This window comes from Scyliorhinus torazame, chromosome 29 (genome assembly GCF_047496885.1).
Source record: "Scyliorhinus torazame isolate Kashiwa2021f chromosome 29, sScyTor2.1, whole genome shotgun sequence".
Classification (NCBI taxonomy): domain Eukaryota; kingdom Metazoa; phylum Chordata; class Chondrichthyes; order Carcharhiniformes; family Scyliorhinidae; genus Scyliorhinus; species Scyliorhinus torazame.
In genome coordinates, this window is record NC_092735.1 from 31,022,016 (window position 1) to 31,037,999 (window position 15,984).

Sequence of the window (15,984 nt, forward strand, 5' to 3'; positions counted from 1 at the left end):
ATGCCGTGGCGAGCAAAGGTGTCTTTGCAGGCCCTGATGACAGCAGACGACGTCAGATCGTGCAGGCGTATGACTTCTGGGTAATTGGAGAAGTAGTCCACTATGATAACATAGTCCATGCCAAGCGCGTGAAATAGGTCGACACCCACCTTCGCCCAGGGGGACGTCATCAGCTCATGGGGCAGAAGCGTCTCAGGAGGTTGCGCCGGCTGAAACCTTTGGCAGGTTGTACAGTTGATCACCATGTTGGCAATATAGTCACTGATGCCCGGCCAGTATACCGGTTCTCGGGCCCTCCGTCTGCACTTCTCGACCCCCAAGTGGCCTTCGTGTATTTGATCGAGAACCAGCTGGCGCACACTGTGCGGAATCACAATCCGGTCCAGCTTCAGAAGGATCCCATCAATGATGGCTAGGTCGTCTCGTACATTATAGAACTGCGGGCACTGCCCTTTGAGCCATCCTCCCGTCATGTGGCGCATCACTCGCTGTAAAAGGGGGTCGGCCGGTGTCTCTCGGCGGATGCGGGCCAGACTGGAGTCGTCAGCCGGCAGATTTGCCGCTGTCAAGGCCACCTGTGCCTCGACCTGACATACAAACCCCTCCGCATCTGGCGGTGTGCTCACTGCTCTGGATAGGGCATCCGCCACGATGAGGTCCTTCCCTGGAGTGTAGACCAGTTGGAAGTCGTACCTCCTGAGTTTAAGGAGGATACGCTGGAGGCGAGGGGTCATCTCGTTCAGGTCCTTGTTTATTATGCTGACCAGGGGGCGGTGGTCAGTTTAAACCGTGAACCGTAGAAGACCATAGACGTAATCGTGGAACTTGTCTAAACCGGTTAGCAAGCCCAGGCATTCTTTTTTGATTTGCGCGTAGCGTTGCTCTGTGGGGGTCATGGCCCGCGACGCACAGGCAACCGGGGCCCATGACGACGTGTCATCCCTCTGCAGGAGCACTGCTCCAATGCCGGATTGGCTGGCATCAGTTGAGATTTTGGTGGGACGAGACGTGTCGAAGAACGGCAACACTGGTGCCGTGGTGAGTTTGCGTTTGAGCTCCTCCCATTCCAGCTGGTGTGTGTGTTGCCAATGGAACTCTGTAGATTTTTTGATGAGGTGGCGCAGAGTCATTGTGTGGGAGGCAAGGTTGGGAATGAATTTCCCTAGGAAGTTGACCATGCCAAGGAAGCGTAGGACAGCCTTCTTGTCGGCCGGCTGCGGCATGGCTGTGATGGCGCTCACCTTGTCTGCATCCAGACGGACCCCTGACCGGGAGATATGGTCGCCCAGGAACTTCAATTCGGTCTGGCCAAAGGCGCACTTGGCTCGGTTGAGGCGCAGGCCGTTTTCCCGTATGCGGGCAAAAACGCGTTGGAGACGATGTATGTGCTCCTGCGGTGTGGTGGACCAGATGATGACATCGTCCACATATACGCGCACCCCTTCGATGCCTTCCATCATCTGCTCCATGATTCTGTGGAAGACCTCGGATGCTGAGATGATGCCAAATGGCATCCGGTTGTAGCAGAATCTGCCGAAAGGGGTGTTGAAAGTACATAGCTTTCGGCTGGACGGGTCCAGTTGGATCTGCCAAAATCCTTTAGAAGCATCCAGTTTTGTGAATATCTTCGCTTGGGCCATTTCACTGGTGATCTGTTTGGGTATGGGATAATGTTCCCACATAATGTTATTATTGAGGTCTATGGGGTCTATACAGATGCGGAGCTCGCCAGAGGGCTTCTTGACACACACCATGGAGCTGACCCATGGCGTGGGCTCCGTGACCCTGGATAGGACCCCTTGGTCCTGGAGATCCTGTAGCTGCAGCTTGAGGCGGTCTTTAAGTGGCGCAGGAACCCTGCGAGGTGCGTGAACGACCGGGATGGCGTCCGGTTTGAGGCGAATTCGGTAGCTGTATGGCAGTGTTCCCATGCCTTCGAATGACTCCTGGTTGTGGGCGAGGAGCGATTGGAGCTGTGCGTTGAACTCTGCATCCGGGAAGTCAGGCGTGCCGTCTGGAGAGAGAGAGAGAATTTGTTGCACAAGGTGGAGAGCCTTACATGCCTGTGCGTCCAGCAGGGAGTCCTTCGATGAGCCAACTATCTCGAATGAGAGTGTGGCCGTGTGTGTTTTGTATGTCACCTGGAGCTGGCAGGATCCCATGGCCGGGATAACGTTCCCGTTGTAGTCTACCATCTTGCACCGGGATGGCTGGATTGGTGGTCTGACCTTCATGGCATAGAATGCTGACCATGCTATGAGGTTGGCGGAGGGGCCAGTGTCCAGGCGGAAAGTGATCGGCGATCGGTTGACCATCAGGGTGGCACTCCATTCATCGGCCGGATTGATGGTGTTGACCCGGTTCACATCAATGACCGCAACCCGGAAGGGGTCTTGGTCATCTGTGTCGTCGGTTTGGATGTCGTGATGTGGAGGCTGAATGGTCCGCACGTTCCTGCGAGGTTGTCGGAGATGTGGAAGATCCACAGGTTGAGCCGCTCGACAGTAGGCAGCGTAGTGGCCCATCTTGCCACAGTGTAGGCATTGTCGGGTTTTTGCAGGACATTGCCCTTTTAAATGTGCAGCTCCACAGTTGCCGCACGTCATGACGTCATGGCGTTCGTTACGCCACTGCGCATGCGCAGTTCAGTCTTGCGTCGGGCTCGCCTGCGCGCAGCATGTCCCTCAGTGTTGCCGTAGGTTTTGGCGCGCACAAACGCGGGAGGCCTCAAAAAGCGCGCAAAACGGCCGCCCTCGTCTGGGCTGCGGGCCGGGAGAAACTCGATTGCCTGGATGCATTCGGCCTCGTGGGCGGCCTGGCTTGCCGATTTGATCACTTGGGACCCCCTCCGTGCCGATTCGGTCGCCTGAAATTGGGCAGAGCGGCTGGTCGCATTTTCATGCAGGACACAGGCTTCAACTGCAGATGCTAAGGTCAGGCCTTTAATTTTTAGAAGCTGCTGGCGTAGGCCACTGGAGGCAACGCCAAAAACGATCTGGTCCCGGATCATGGACTCTGAGGTGGTGCCGTAACCATAGGACTGCGCAAGTATGCGGAGGTGCGTCAGGAAGGACTGAAAGAGCTCATCCTTACCTTGTAGGCGCTGCTGAAAGATATACCTCTCAAAGCTTTCATTGACCTCAAAGTTGAAGTGCTGGTCGAGCATGAGGAGGACTGTGTCATATTTAGATTTGTTCTCGCCTTCCGCGAACACCAAGGAGTTGTATACATCGATGGCGTGCTGACCTGCGGTAGTGAGGAGCATGGCAATCTTTGTTTCGTCCGAGGCGCCCTGTTTTTCGTTGGCTCACATGAACAGTTCAAATCGCTGCTTGAAGAGCTTCCAATTGGTGCCCAGGTTCCCAGCGACTTGCAACGGCTGCGGTTTGTTGTGGGTGTCCATGGCTCAGGATGGCAGATTTGCCGGTAAGTATCGATTCACTCACTGGTACCATGTGGTGTTGGGTGCTCTGAGGTACAGACGAACCAACACGGTTGCGATTGGTACAACGCAGTTTTATTCCAACTAGTTATTTACACATCTGACTTGGTACTCAGCACGTGGTGACTGTGTGAGTGTCTTGTTCATGAGGTCCTGGCCTTGTCCTGTCTCCAGATGGACTGACCAGGAGGTGTCGTGTTTCTTGTCTTATACTGTGTCTGCTCTTGTCTGTGATTGGCTGTCGTGTTATGTGTGCTAATTGGTCTGTCTATCATGATGTGTGTGTTGTGATGTGTGTTTGAATATCATGACAGCTACAACTCCCTGCCTCTTCGACTCTGGGAGCACAGAGAGCTTTATCCACCCAGAAACGGTAAGGCGCTGCTCCTTGTGCACCTATCCCACCTGCCAAACTATCGTCCTCACCTCCGGGTCCCACTCGGTCCAAATCACGGGGTATTGTGACGTGAACCTCACGATCCAGGGTGCTGAATATGCCCATTTCAAACTTTAGATCCTCCCTCACTTCTGCGCTCTCCTGCTGCTCGGTCTGGACTTTCAGTGTAGCCACCGAAGCCTGACACTGAAGTTCGGTGGACCCCTGCCCCCACTCACGGTATGTAGCCTGGCAACACTTAAGTTGCACCACCCCCCCCCCCCCCTCTTCGTGAATCTCACCCCCGACTGTAAGCCCATCACCACCAGGAGTCGGCGGTACAGTGCCCAAGATATGACTTTTATCAAGTCAGAGGTTGCTGAAAGAAGGGGTCATAGAGGCTAGCAACAGCCCCTGGAGAGCACAAGTATTGGTAGTCCGGTCTGGGGAAAAGAAACGGATGGTGGTGGACTAGTCAGACCATAAACCGTTTTACGCAACTCGATGCGTACCCCCTTCCCTGCATAGCAGAAATGGTTAACCAAATCGCCCAGTACCGGGTATTCTTCGCGGTTGACCTAAAATCCGCCTACCATCAGCTCCCTATCCGCCCGGAGGACCGCCTCTACACGGCCTTCGAAGCAGCCGGCCGGCTTTTTCACTTCCTCAGGGTCCCTTTTGGCGTCACAAGTGGGGTCTCCGTTTTTCAAAGGGCGATGGACCAAATGGTGGACCAGTACGCCTTACGGGCTACTTACCAGTACTTGGACAATGTCACCATCTGCGGCCATGACCAGCAGGACCACGACGCAAACCTAAAAAGTTCCTCCAGACCGCCCTTGCCCTCAATCTGACATACAACAAAGAGAAATGCGTTTTCCACACAACCCAACTAGCCATTCTCGGCTACGTCGTGGAAAACGGGGTCCTAGGTCCAGACCCCGACCGCATGCGCACCTTCCCCGTAGCCTCAAGGCACTCAAACTTCCCCTTCCTCGTAGCCTCAAGGCACTCAAACGGTGCTTGGGGCTTTTTTCCTATTACGCCCAGTGGGTCCCGATATGTGGACAAAGCCCGCCCACTCATTAAGACCACGGTTTTTCCCCTCACAGCTGAGGCCCGGTCGGGCCAATATCAAGGCCTCCATGCACGCGGTGGACGAAACCATCTCCTTTCAGGTAGAAAGCGATGCATCAGACGTCGCCCTGGCTGCTACCCTCAACCAGGCAGGCAGGCCAGTAGCATTTTTCTCCTGAACCCTCACCGCCTCGGAGATTCGGCACTCTGCAGTCGAGAAGGAGGCACAAGCCATTGTGGAGGCTGTGCGGCACTGGAGGCACTACCTAGCCGGTAGGAGGTTCGCCCTTGTCACCGACCAACGGTTGGTAGCCTTCATGTTTGATAACGCACAACGAGGCAAAATAAAAAATGATAACATTTTGAGGTGGAGGATTGAACTCTCCACCTGTGCGTACAATATTACATATCGTCCGGGGAAGCTCAACGAGTCCCCAGATGCCCTGTCCTATGGCACATGCGCCAACGTGCAGAAAGACCGTCTGCGGGCCATCCACGACGACCTCTGTCACCCAGGGGTCACCCGGCTTGCTCATTTCATCAAGTCCCGCAATCTACCTTACTCCACTGAGGAGGTCAAGGCCATGACCAAGGCTTGCCAGATCGGTGCGGAGTGCAAACCGCACTTCTATCGACCAGACAAGGCTCGCCTGGTGAAAGCCTCTGGGCCCTTTGAGCGACTAAGCGTGGACTTCAAAGGGCCCTTCCTGTCCACCAACTACAATACCTACTTCCTCACTGTCATCGACGAATTCTCTCGCTTCCCATTCGCTGTCCCCTGCCCCGATATGACCTCAGCCACCGTAATCAAGGCAGTGCACAGCATCTTCACCCTGTTTGGTTTACCCGCTTATATCCACAGCGACCGGGGTACATCGTTCATGAGCGATGAGCTGCGTCAGTATCTGCTCAAGAAGGGCATCAGCTCGAGCAGAACGACCAGCTATAACTCGCGGGGAAACGGGCAGGTGCAGAGGGAGAACGCGACAGTTTGGAAGGCTGTCCTTCTAGCTCTACGGTCAAGACGTCTGCCAACCACTCGCTGGCAGGAGGTCCTACCCAATGCCCTACACTCCATTAGGTCGCTCCTCTGCACGGCCACGAACGAGACCCCTCACAATCGCTTGTTTGTCTTCCCCAGGAAATGCACCTCTGGGGTCTCGCTTCCACCTTGGCTGATGACTCCGGGACCAGTTCTCCGGAGGCACGCGAGGAGCCATAAGACGGACCCTCTAGTCGAGAGGGTCCAGCTGCTGCATGCGAACCCCCAATACACCTACGTCGAGCACCTCGACGGAAGGCAAGACACAGTTTCCCTGCGAGACCTGGCACCCGCTGGCTCTCCCACCGACGCCCCCCCTCTACAGACGCTCCCCTCACCAGCTGCTGACACCGACAGCGCCCCCCTTCTAGCACCCCCTCCCCCCCCCCCCGCGCCGGCACCAATCACCCTAGTCACCCCAGATACCCCCCCCGCTCCACCACGGGAAAAGGCTCAGACCACCGTGCTCCCGGATATACCCCCACTGAAGACGCCCGTGTCCGCCGCACCACCGCCAGAGCTGAGAAGGTCAACAAGGACAATCAGACCACCCAAATGACTGGACATGTAATTCCACTTCACCCCCAATGGACTCTGTGTTTTCTTTTAAAACAGGGGCTGAATGTGATGAATGGTTACTGCACCTTTAATGTAATGATCCCTTTAAGACTGGGTTTGGAACCCTAGGGGACTCCGCCTCCGGCTCCACCCCCCAGGGAGCCATATATAAGGTAATGTCCAGTGGGCAGTGTGCAGTGAGCACACTTCTCGGTAGCTGACTGGTTCGCTGCTAATTAAAGCCTTTGTATTACCAATCACCTCTCTCGAGTTGTAATTGAGGGTACCTCAGGCACATTAGGAGTTCTAAACTCCCTCATGTTAAGTCCTCGTGAAAATAATTTACACACTGGAAATACTGTGGAAGAAGCAATAGTAAGAGGGTTATAATGAGAAAAAATGTCTCAAAAGCTCTTTACAGCCAAGGCAATATTTTTGAAGTGTGGTCACTGTTGTAAAAGAGGAAATATTCATGAATCACACACTAATTTTCTGCTTCAGGAGTTCTGTATACCTGCATTTGCCACATTGTTGACAAGGGACTTTACCGCTAATTATGTCCTTTTTGGCACTCAATGCACATGCGTTGTGTCTGCCTCAAGTTATTCACTCCGTTCAGGGAAGTTGGAAACAGAGGTTCCTTCCTTCGATGCGTTAGAGGTAAAATAGAGTCATTGGGCGGAATTCTCCATTGCGCGACCCCAAAATCGTGTTCAGCGATCGGGCGAAGAATGGGCTCCAATGCTGAAAAAAGGCTGCTCACTATCTGTCCACGAAAACCAACCTTCTGCTATCCCAATTTTCAGATCTCACTTTTGTGTCAGCATTTACTATTATAAATTGGTATGTCAACATTTACATTATTTTTTTCAATGTCAACCGTCATGGTGTACCAGTAGGTTCTGCCCACTAGGTGGCTCTCTGAAGTGAATTTCTAAAGTCACTACCAGCTCCACCATTATCTTGGATATAAAATAATTTTATGGCCTCAAGTTTAACTTGGAGCACCAACCAGGCTGGCGGGAAATCACCCCTGATTTCATCAAATGTGACGTCCAACCAATTTCTTTGTATAAAGCTGGACTCTCACCCAAATCAGGCAGGAATCGCTACTCTGCCAGGGAGAAGGAACCTAATGGTGATATTGAGCAGCAGGAGGCCATTGCCACACACTTGAGGGAATAGTCCCCTGCATAGATAAGTGGTGTGAGGGGATTGTTCAGCGTCAATTGTATTTGTGGAAAAAAAGAGGCAATCCATGGCCATGGCAGACTTAAAATCTCCTTGTTGGGTCTCTGTTGGTGGAGTGCTCCAGTTCCTCCGTCCTGCCAAGGAATTCATTTAACATTTTTTTTAAATATCACTATTTCTGGGCCACAACTGACCACGTCCCTCCTTGCCGGCATGTTTAAATGGCAGATTTGGCACTATGCGTGAACTGGATTAAAAGTCATGTCCAATTGTACCATAAGTCATAAGTACAAATGTGGCTCTTACCTGCCTGTAGAGGGCACCTCAATGCTGCTATTCATCCGGCAGTTAAAATGGCAATCATATATATGTGTGAGCCTGCATCACATAACCATTTGACCATCATTTTTAGCAATTGACCATCACTCTTCCGCCAAGACAGCATGGTTAAAATCAGGCCTTTACATTCCTCAGCTAATTGTGAGCAATGTCAAAGGCTACTTACTAATGTTTTTATTAAACAGATCACAGCCACAGTGCGGACATGACCAAATATCCCTGACACATCTCTCAGCAAATAAAAAAGCAAAATACTGCAGATGTTAGAAATTTGAAATAAAAATGCAATGCTAAGGGTATGCCTGCCTTTTTGTGGGATATTGTGTCCAATAAAAGCTCGTGGTATAGAAGATAACATATTGGCATGGGTAGCTGATTGGCGAGCTAACAGGAAACAGAGAGTAGGCATAAATGGGTCATTTTCTGGCAAGATGTAACGAGAGATGTGCAACAAGGATCAATGCTGCGGCCTCACCTTTTAGTTTAGATAAATGACTTAAATCAGTGTTTTTCACACTTCTTTCCCCGGGACCCATGCCATGTTCGCTTACCTGTAATGTGATAGGTGAGCCTGTTTGGTCCTCACAATCACACTCCAGTCAGGTTCACAGGAGAAGAGGGCAATGCACATTATCAGGTGCCAAGTTCAGCCAACTCCTTTGTGCAGTCTTCATCTTTGTGAGGACAGAAAATCCAATCTTGCACATGTAGATCGTTGTGAAGGGCAACAGCAACAAAGTGTTTGTTTTACTCAGCACTGGATACTCTTCGGAGATGATAATCCAGAATTCTGACAACTTGTGGCGTGTTTTTGAATTGCTGTCACAGGTCAAATACAGCACCTCAGGTCTCCTCATTTGGAGTCACCTTTTAAGTTAATAACTGACTCTGGGATCCTAAAGTCAGAGATGTTTGACTCACCTCTTCTCTTTCAATATCTGAAACTTCTCTAGAAAGTAGCGACAAAAACTGTTGATCAGGATAGACAGGTGCGACTAAATAAGGCTTGGCAGTGAATTTGCAGTACCCTTTTCTAACACTGTTTTCTTCAACGTGCCGTAGCACTGTGAGCAACATGTAGTAGTTTTGGTTTTGTTCTCATACTTGCCAAACTTTCAATAATTTTTGGAAAGCATCTATTTCTTCACAGTGCCAAAAGCCTTTCCTGGCTATTTGAGGTTCAATTAGTTTAGAATTGAAAAAAATGGCTGCACTGTAAGGCAGAGTTAACATCCAGATTTCATCACCAAACGAATGAGTTAGAGGAGACGATTTCTCAAGGATGGATTTCATACCTCAGTTCCTAAAACTCTGCAAAGCGAAAACTCTGCAAAGCACCTGAACCCTTGACAGCAAACGTACCTCCATGTGGTTCAATAAATGTGTGTGTTCAGACCCCATATCGTAACACAGAGCCTCAAAGCTTGGTTTTGATTGTGTTCAGTTTAATAAAATTCACAAATTTCACCATTCCTTTCAACGCCACTTCAAGATCAGATGGAATTCATTTTGATGCTATTGCCTTGCCACGAATAAATCAATCATTCCAAATAATGTCCTGACCAGCTGCCTCCTCATTCTTTATTACAACTCCATTGCTTTTCCCAGTTATGTTGGCTGCCCGATCGCTTGTGATTCCTCTGCAATGAACAGTCAAGCCTGCACTTTTCAACCACATAACTATTCAATGCTTCAAAGATCTGTGCGCCAGTCCTGCTGGTTGATAAGGTCCTCAATAAATTTGTTGCGCCAAACATTCCTAACATAAGCTAGCAAGGCTGCACAATCTGAAATGTCTGTACTTTCCAGATGTCTATGCAATATCGAGGGTTTTAAAGTCTCATTCTCCAGTACTTCCCTGCATATAATTTTGCATCCTGATTTGCATTGGCACAATTAACAAAGCCATACCTCAAAAAATCATTTTTATTCTGCTTTGCTCCTGACTTAATTTTCTTCTTTAAAGGCTGTTCACAAGGAGGCCCTGGAGCTCTGTACAGAGCAAACACTAGCACTGCTCTGTCCTGCCTTGGACTCTCCTGAGCAGCTCTCCAGCATATTCCAATGTAAGATCCTGGCTAATAGATTCTCTGTCTATTCCTGTCTCTAGCTAACTCTTTCTTGTAACAAAACGATCCATGTCCACAGCCCTCTTGCCTTGATTCAAAGTGAAACAAGCTCGCCTGCACATACTTAGGTACAGAGCGCTTGGTGGCAAGTCTACGTTCAGGACGCATTGACCTACTCACTGTTGCCTCTTACAAGACGTGCATCTGCCGAGAAGACCTCCTAGAGGAATTCAGGAGATTGCATCGCTCAGGGGGGAGGGTGTCATGCCCAGGCAGTGCTTGTGAGCTGTGCCAGGGGGCAGTGCCCATGGGGGTGGGGGGATCCTAGTGGACACTTGTGGCTGGGCTGACTTTAAAAAATAATGAGAGACTAAGCTGCATTACGTTGTTACCTGTCCCTTTATGCTTCTCTGACTAAGTCCCGAACAATATGGCGGAGAAAGCCACCAGGGCTGCCGGCAGCTCCAATGCTGCTTTTCCTGCCCACTATCAGCCGTTGTCGATATGTGGGAAAATTTCACCCATTGCCTTCATGGACAACACAAACTATGTGGTTCCTATGTGAAATTGTCAACTGAACTGTATTAGGAACTTTTGTGGTTGAGCAACTTTACAACAATTGTTAATTCACTATACACAACACCTGATATTTTAAACTTTCACAGGAGGTAGTGGCTTAGTGGTATTGTCACTGGACTAGTAAACCAGAGACTTAGGGTAATGCGCTGGGGATCTGGGTTCAAATCTTGACACTGCAGATGGTGAAATTTGAATTCAGTTAAAAAATCTGGAATTAAAAGTCTAAAGATGGCCTTGAAACCATTGTTGATTGTCGTAATAATAATCTTTTATTGTCACAAGTATGAAGTTACTGTGAAAAGCCCCTAGTCGCCACATTCCAGCGCCTGTTCGGGTACACAGAGGGAGAATTCAGAATTCTCAGCCGGTACTGGAATTGAACCTGCACTGTTGGCCTTGTTCTGCATTACAAACCAGCTGTCTAGCACACTGAGCTAAACCAGCCCATCTGGTTCACTAATTTCTTATAGGGAAGGAAATCTGCCGTCCTTACCTGGTCTGGCCTGCGTGTGACTCCAGATTCACTGCAACATGGTTGACTCTCCACCCTCTGCCCCCTCAAGGGAAATTAGAAATGGGCAATAAATGCTGCTCTGGCCTGCGATGCTCATTTCCCATGGACGAAATTACAAAATAGAATGTGATCCAAATCTTTGTATGCTTTATTAGTTTCAGGAACCAACTGTGTTTTAACAAACACTGATGTCAAACTGTCAAGGGCGCTTGGCCTTGATTCCATCTCTCAACTTATTTTCTATTGTGCCCACCCCTGCTAGGTTTCCACCTATAGCAGCCAATGATACGAGTCTGCTGGATACTTAGAACATCCTGCAAATCCTAATAAACCTCTCACCAGCCACATGATTACATGCTACTTCCGAGGCCTCCCAAATTGGTTCAATATAGGTCTTATAGATTCATAGAATCCATTCAGTGCAGGAGGCCATTCGGCCCTTCGAGTCTCACCAACCCTCTGAAAGAGCACCCTACCTAGGTCACGCCCCTGCCCATTACCTGTAACCCCATCCAACCTTTTTGGGGGAGCAATTTAGCAGCGGCAATCCACCTAAACGCAGCATTTTTGGACTTATGGGTGGAAATCGGAGACCTGGAGGAACGCCACACAGGCATAGGGAGAACGAGCAAATTCCGCACACTCCCCCAAGGTCAGAATTGAACCCATGTCCCTGGCGCTGTGAGGCAACAGTGCGAACCACTGTGCCACCATGCCACCTGTGGTCATCCACTTGAGGAATAGACCCCAGGCTGTGCTGGTGGGAAGCGAGAGGTAATCCTTCATAGGGACTATCTTCTACACAGTTAACACTAGTTTTCCACCAACCTCCACATTCCAACCAGGCTAACACAAAAGTACAGAAAATGCTGTAAAAGTGCATCGTCTGAAAGAGAAAAGAGGAAGTTATTAGGGTGGAGATTCTTCATAGGAGCTAAGGGGAAGCCTGTGGTACATTTCCAGAAAGTTCTATTTATTTCTGCATTCCTATGTGCAATATTTACCATGCCTACAGATTTTATCAACTACTGGCAGAACGTCCAAGAGTCTGAGTTCAAATTGTTCCTTGTAGCATCAAGCTACTGTGCTGGGAAGACAAATGTTATTCCAAAGAAGAACGTACATCAGTTAGCAATAAATCTATTTGCTCATGAGAAGACAGGTAGGCTGATACATAAGAAAGAGAGTCTTTTACTGCTCCTAAAATGTCTTCTTCACAGCCTTCAACACGTCATTGATGACGATGAACATCTTGCCAAGGTCATCCCCACACCCCCACTACTTGCCTTCAAACAACCGCGCAACCTCAAACGAACCATTGTTTGCAGCAAACTACCCAGTCTTCAGAACAGTGACCACGACACCACACAACCCTGTCATGGCAATCTCTGCAAGACGTGCCAGATCATCGACATGGATACCACTATTACACGTGAGAACACCACCCACCAGGTACGCGGTACATACTCGTGCGACTCGGCCAACGTTGTCTACCTCATACGCTGCAGGAAAGGATGTCCCGAAGCGTGGTACACTGCGAGACCATGCAGACGCTGCAACAACGAATGAACGGACATCGCGCAACAATCACCAGGCAGGAATGTTCCCTTCCAGTCGGGGAACACTTCAGCAGTCAAGGGCATTCAGCCTCTGATCTCCGGGTAAGCGTTCTCCAAGGCAGCCTTCAGGACCCGCGACAACGCAGAATCGCCGAGCAGAAACTTATAGCCAAGTTCCGCACACATGAGTGCGGCCTCAACCGGGACCTGGGATTCATGTCGCATTACATTCATCCCCCACCATCTGGCCTGCGAAATCCTACCAACTGTCCTGGCTTGGTACAATTCACACCTCTTTAACCTGGGGTTACCCCATCTCTGGATCTGTAAAGATTTAATCACCTGCTAATGCTCGCATTCCAAGCATTGTTTGGCATCTTTGAATTTGTCTATATATGTGTTTCTGGAACAGGCCTCTTCATTCACCTGAGGAAGGAGCAGCGCTCCGAAAGCTAGTGACATCGAAACAAACCTGTTGGACTTTAACCTGGTGTTGTAAGACTTCGTACTGTCCTAAAATGTTAGTTATGCTTCAATTCCCACTTAAAAATATGTGTAAGAAATTGCATCTTACATTTTCAATTAGCACCCGTCACTGCAGAATGATTCACCTGAACAACTTCACTCTTCAGCAGGTTTTTCCCATCAATTAATTTTTCTCTAAAGAAAATTTGCACCATTATCTTCTCTTGGATCTGATGTCAATCCGTCTTGCATACTGTTGAATGAACACAGAACATAACAACACGAAGATTAAAAAAAAGTTTGTTGCATAATCTCTTACTGCAAAACCCATGATGAATAGGTATCACATTGCCATGATCTTCTGAGGATTCTTATGAATTAGTTGAAAGTGCACTTTACAATAGGCAGTGTTTCCACACAAACTCAAAACTAAACATTGCCTACTTCACTCACTCTCAATTATAGAAAATTTGCATATTGTCAAAACTGGTAAAGCCTGTCTTTAAACAAACACAAGAATTTTTTCAGGCTTGCCAGAACAGTTCTCATGCACACTGTTCAAAGTAAACTCACAAGATTAATTAGCGGAAGTCTAGAGTAAAGGGCCGCCACCTTAAAATTGGAGCCAAACTTTCCAGGGGTGGTTTAGCAAGCGTTTCTTCACATAAAGAGTAATGGAAATCTGGAACCCTCTCCTTCAAAAATCTGTTGAGGCTTAATGAGTGCATAACTTCAACTTGCTTGATGGAGGAAAATTGCTGCATTGACCATTTTGAAATGCTTTGGGAGCTTTTAAGTATATTTTGGGGGGAAATAATTTGAAGCTAGGGGGTCAATTAAAAATATCAAAGCAGAGTTTGATTGATTTTTGTTAGGGAAAGTATAAAAGGTTACAGAATCAAGGAAGGTAGATAGAGTTAAACTACAGCTCTAATTGAAAGATAGAACAGACTCAAGGAGTTGAATAGTCTCCTCCTGTTCCCATATTCCAATTTCCTTTGAACACAACAGGAAGAAGCAGGTACCAGGGGCAGAATTCTCCAGCCCTTATGAATAGCTGGTCCTGCCACAGTTGGCCCCGCCATGGGTTCCCCACCGGTGGCAAGGACGATTGATATAAATCGCTACTGACTTCAGCGGGACGAAGATCCCGCCGGCGGCTGATGATGGGCCACCTCTGCTGCGGGAAATCCCCCCACGGTACGGAGGTGGGGTGGGCCACGGCTGGAACATTCTGTTTCAAGCCAGTTTCCCTCTCCATAGTCTGGAGATTATTTGCGGTGTTCCCAACACCATGTGATCAGTTAAATCAGGCAAAGATCAGGAATCAAACATGGCTTCTTCCTGACAATATGGCTCATTATCTCTGAATTTCCACATTAACCCTTTGGAGAAGCTAGTGGTCCATTTATCAATACAGTGTTTGGGGTTATTGTCAATGTTATGGGAGGTTTTTCTTAAAATTGTTGAAAAAAGAGACATGTCAAAGCTTTTCTTCTTGCACTCTTTTTACATACATAGAACATACAGTGCAGAAGGAGGCTATTCGGCCCATCGAGTCTGCACCGACCCACTTAAGCCCTCACTTCCACCCTATCCCCATAACCCAATAACCCCTCTGTAGCGTACAATGACTTACGCGAGACGAGAAGCGATGAAGTCTATGGAGGCTTTATTAAGCGAGACTTGTTCCCCAGTAGCTCAGTAACAGAATGAGGCTGCGGGGAGAACTCAAGCTCTTATACTCCGCCTTCAGGGCGGAGCCAGAAGTCGGCATATCCAACCAGGACCCGGGACCTGTCAGCCAATAGCCTCTCGGCTTCACAGGTACCATATTACCCCTAATACATACCACCACATTCACCCCTTGTTAAAAAGGAACCCGGCGGGGTGGTGGTTTGCATGGTGGTAGGGGTTTACAAGGCTGGCCCTGGAACAAATTTCGAACTGTGGCTATACAGATTTAGCCCAACATTTAGCTCTGTACAAGTTTGTCAGAACTATTTACAATAAGGGAAAAAAAATTATTTGTTTTCTTGGTGTCACGCAGATTCCACGAGTCAAGCAGGCGGTCTGGTCTTCCTCGTCGATCGCCTCAGCCTCGGTGGTGGTGCAGGTGCTGGCTCGGGCGCTGTCGTCTCCGGGAGCGTTGCGCTGTTTGTTCCTGTTTTACTCCTGGGCGGGCACGGGAGGAGGACCGATACCCCCCCGGGAAGGGGGCGGTCGTGGGGTGCGCCGGTGGCAGGGAGGGGGTGATCGGTGTTGGGGGTGTGTGTGTGTTGCCAGCGGGAGCCAGGTCCCGCAGGGAGACCGTGTCCTGTCGGCCGTCGGGGTACGCCACATAGGCGTACTGCGGGTTCGCGTGGAGAAGGTGAACCCTCTCGACCAACGGGTCCGATTTGTGCGCCCGCACATGTTTCCGGAGCAAGATGGGTCCTGGGGCTGCCAGCCAGGTCGGCAGCAACGTTCCGGAGGAGGACTTCCTAGGGAAGACAAGGAGGCGCTCGTGAGGCGTTTGGTTAGTGGTGGTACACAGCAGCGACCGGATGGAGTGGAGAGCATCCGGGAGGACTTCCTGCCACCGGGAAACTGGGAGATCTCTGGACCGTAGGGCCAGTAGGACGGTCTTCCAGACCGTGCCGTTCTCCTTCTCTACCTGCCCGTTCCCCCGGGTGTTGTAGCTGGTCGTCCTGCTCGAGGCAATGCCCTTGCTGAGCAGGAACTGACGCAGCTCGTCACTCATGAAGGAGGACCCCCTGTCGCTATGGATGTA

The 15,984-nt window shown here is 49.7% G+C and overlaps 1 long non-coding RNA gene across 1 annotated transcript in view; it reads right to left on the minus strand.

Annotated features, from left to right (window-relative positions):
- LOC140403766 (uncharacterized) overlaps positions 1 to 15,984 on the minus strand; it is a 50,730-nt gene that overhangs the window by 14,853 nt on the left and 19,893 nt on the right. The window contains exon 4 of the long non-coding RNA XR_011938414.1: positions 13,358 to 13,464. This is a non-coding gene — a long non-coding RNA (uncharacterized lncRNA). The remainder of the gene's footprint in view (positions 1 to 13,357; positions 13,465 to 15,984) is intronic.